This window comes from Corvus brachyrhynchos, unplaced genomic scaffold (assembly GCF_000691975.1).
Source record: "Corvus brachyrhynchos isolate BGI_N302 unplaced genomic scaffold, ASM69197v1 scaffold671, whole genome shotgun sequence".
In the NCBI taxonomy this organism is placed as follows: domain Eukaryota; kingdom Metazoa; phylum Chordata; class Aves; order Passeriformes; family Corvidae; genus Corvus; species Corvus brachyrhynchos.
The window spans coordinates 2,233,010-2,237,369 of NW_008236441.1; positions in this window are offsets into that span (position 1 = coordinate 2,233,010).

The following is a 4,360-nucleotide window of genomic DNA, read 5'->3' on the forward strand; positions in this document are numbered from 1 at the left end:
CCATTTAGGTGCTGTTTGTGAGCTTGGGTGAGGAGTACCAGTGGTGTAGCCCAGACACCAGCATAAACAGGTGACTCCTGTTCTGTGTTGATGTGGCTGTGGCCCACATCCACTTTCTTCCTGCACCAGGTGCTGCTGCAATTTCAAACAGAAAATTATTTACTCTCCTCCAGTCTAGCAGCCTGTCTCATGCAGCCTGAACTACATGAGGACAGCATGATGGTGGAGAAGGACCATTTCTGGTATTTTTCATTTTGATGTCCTGCTCATCTGCTTCTCTCCCAACCAGCTACAGAGCACAACTGCTTTTGCACCTGAAATAGCTTCCAACCCCTTCAAAGTCTAACAAGATGTGAGGCAATCCTATCTACAAGGAGTTACTGGAAAGCCTTTACTAGCAAACATAAGCTAAAAAATTTGGAATTTTCTTAATGACTTTAATGTCAATCCATCTTCCCCTGTACACACTCTGTGCCCTTTGGGGCTTGTGATCAAGTGCCCTTGGGGTCTACGTTTTCTCTGGTTTGCACAGTTTTCAGATGGTGAATGGTATTCCTATCCTGTGTGTCACTGATGTCTAGGATAACACAGGCATACGCCTCCTCCTCAGCACCATGGCAGGACTTCTTTGCTTACCCACGCTAAACTCACAGTCATGTTTTGTTATCTGTGTGAAAACTGCACAAGGACACTCCTCACAAGGCACTACTCCTGAGGCACCAGGTGCTTGGGGATCCAAATGAGATATAAATGACACAGCACTGCTGAGACCTTCATTTCAGGAGCAGCAGCTCAGGCTAAGCTGCAAAACAGATAAATACTGTTACCTTTATAGCTCTAGGAAGAGCACTAAAAAAAAAATTCAATGCCTATTTCAGGATATCATAAGTCAGCCCTGCTGGCAGTAACAACACACTATTTATGTCCTTTCAGCTGGCCACATCAATGAATTCAAAATTTGACTAAAGGCTCAGGTCTGATCCTCAGCAAAGGTCACATTTTGACCACTTCACCTCCACCATTTCATCTCACATGAATCCTGAAAGGCAGCGAACACTTCAACCCATGCCCCTTGATGCTTAGTCAGAACATAACCTACTTTTCTAAGGGTTGTTCCCAGTACTTCTGTCAGAAGGGAGGATTGTAATGCCTCTCAAAGACAGTGAATACAAGAGGGACACTTTAAGTTAGAATGAGGTCTCATTAGTAGAAGAGATCTTGAAGGAGAAGAGCTTGGCAGCATTTAGTAATGCTCAGGAAGTCAGAAAAAAGAACAAGATTATCTAGAGCTGGAAGAGCAAATATTTTTCCTGAAAAGGCACCTGTTTCTCCATATATATATCTTGGGTGATCATTTACCCCAGAGGCTAAAAGTAGTGCAAAATCAGCACAGCAACATTATGCTGGCTTTGCACTAGTGCAAGCAACTCCATAGAGACTAACGAAATCCCATATCCATAAGAAACTTCATGGTATAGGAGTAAAAACCTGGCCTTTAATATCAGGAAACTTTCCCTTGGAGGATGAATTCTGACAGAACTACAAAGCCTTGGCGCTCCTTGCAGCTCCTTGCAAAACAGCTGCACTATGCCCTTGCATATTGTTTTAGACAATCCAGAGCATTCATCCAAGATTACGGTAATCCCAAAGCACTAGCGTTATTCCCTAGCAATTATTCATAATTTCCCAAAAGTTCATTATCATAAAGCTTGAAAATTATTTGCAACAAATGCTTTTGTCTTTCAGTTTCATCATTACAAACTTCCCTAAATTAAAAGGGTTTATCTCAAGTAGTACTATCAGCCTGCAGAATTCTATATATTTTAATTATGAGGATGAGTGAGAGTTTAGCCTACCTAGCTAATGACAAAATATCATGTTCTCCATTGAATTAGGCCACATCAAAAGGTTCATATTTAAATTCTCTTCAATGTAAGGGTGAAACAAATGTTACAGCATCACTAGATTATTCCTTATAAATTACATTATGCAGTGGTAGACATTGAGATGCAGAAGGAAGAAAAACAGAGGGTTCGGGAACTGTTTGGCAGCTGACTGTTGTAGCGGAGCAGATTTCCACATCCCGCAGATGGCTAATGCAGCAGTGTTCATATGCTTCACACGGCATGGCAGCACCTCCTGTCCATGCAGAGATGGCAGCAGCACCAGGTGATGGAAGCTTCCCAAGGCCCAGGCTGCTCTGACTATGGCTTGGTATTTGAAACACTGAACAGAAGGAGCCAGAGGTCCTCTCTCATTTACCACCTCATGTGGGTTGTTGCATGAGCCCACCCTTCTGCTGGTGTTTGTTGGCATCAGACTGGGATACAGGCAGCAGGTGTGCATCAAGGCTCGGCACAGCACATGCTTCAGTTGTGGGTCTTAGTACAGTGATAATTTCCAATCCTTTCCTACTTTTATAGATCCCTTTATTACAAAGATACAGAGGTGCTGAGCTCCCAGACAGACTCCTAGATGCCTCTGATGCAAGCACAGAGAGATAAAGCACAAATAGACTTTTAAACCTTGAGATTGCAAAATATACATGGTATGTGGGGGAAGAAAAAGAAGATGCCTTAAAGGCTGGTGGCAACATCCAGTCCAGGAGATCCAGCAATCTGCAAGTCAAGCAAGACTCATTGCTCTGCTCACTGCCAAGAGCTGTTTCAGATCACAGAATCATTCCTACTTGGTTGTTTCCTAGGACTTTCACAAACCTGTCTTTGACTGTTTTAAATGGCCTCAGAGCAAAGAGGTTTCCTAAAGTTTTTCACTATGTTTTTTATTTTATTTATATAAAGAATATACTTTCATCTTGCTGTGTTTTAAGAGCTCTATCAGGAAAGCAGAAAGTGGTAGCACTAAGTTGCCCAATCTCTTACATTCTTTTCTTTTTTCTTTCAACAAGCCAAACTATCCCAGCTTTGCTACTAACCTGTGCAGGGGCTGCCTGAGCAATCCCCAAGTGATTTAAAGGGTGCTAACTTCAGAAGAGTAAAGCCAGGAAGGTGATCAACTGGAGAAAGAGTCTGACTTCAATATTCAACAGTGTCTCCTGGGAAATCAAGCCTCCAGAGCTTCCCATCATTCAGCACACTTGGAGAGCTCTCCTCCAAAGTGTGCTCAGCAGACTAACTACTGAGGAAAAAAAACCCCACTCTTACTAAAAATTAGTTCCTTTTATATTTCATCACAGCTCTTGTCACCATTTCTTGTGCTTATCTCAAAGGTTGTGCTTTGTACTGTCTCTTACACCTTCATGCATCTCTTTTACCAACCCTCTTTTAAGGCAGTAAAAAAGAGTAAAATTATTTGAGTGCTCATAGATTAGGATATTTCTTACTCTCAACAGCCTCCTCTTTCATCTGTCATTGTCAACCTCCCCAAGATTAATAAGGAAAAGACATTTATAAGAGAGAATCCGTTGAGAGCAGAGATGAGCTTGGTACAAAGGATACTAATTGGAACTTCTTTTTAGCTCCACATTGATCCCAACAGCTGTAGATACTTAAAAATCTTTTTCTATAGTGTCCGCACAAAAAAAGAAAGGCATATCAAGAAACAAATTCAGCCAGCATCAGTGTCAGCCTGAAGTAAGCTGGAGGATGATTTCTCGACTCCTTCTGTCCATGACAGGATTTGGAGTTTCATCTTGCATCAGTCACAGCAATGGGAAGGGAGGGGAGGAGACACCAAAAGGAGATGGAGCAAAGCCAGCACAGGGCTGTATAGATGGGTCTGCCTAAGAAAGGACATTCCTGTCACCTGCTCTGAAGCAGGAGGGGGAAGAGCCCAGTGTTTAGCACTGGCAGCAAAACATTAACATTACTGCATAATTACAGAGTACTCAGTGTGTATTCAGCCCTGGTGTGTTTTTCAACAGGATTCCACTCCAATTGTATGAGAGCCTGTGGACACCAAAGAAGCTGTGGATTAAGTACCTGCAGCTGCTGCAGCAACAGGAATGTATATACAAGTATACATAGATACACCCACACTATCAGCTAACTGGCAGGAGCACTGGTTAACAAAGTTTAATTAATAGCAAAGTTTTCCTATTTTTCCAAAACTGACAGCCCCTTTTTAAATGTTCCCATCTCTCCAATATTTGCTAGCCCACTGCTCCATCCTCTGGCTCCTCACTTGTATTTCACATGTCCCTCTCGGGGGATCAGGGCTTCTTCCTTCTCTTGAGTACATACAGCTGAAGCCTTTGTCCTGTGTAGAGAGATTCCTTGTGGAACAGGGGCATATGATACCCCTGGAAAGACTGGACAACCCAGGGTTGCTGAGGAAAAACCCCTGAACTGGCCCCTGGCTGCAAGCAGGCCTGGAAAGCACCTGGCTGCAGGCAGGGCTG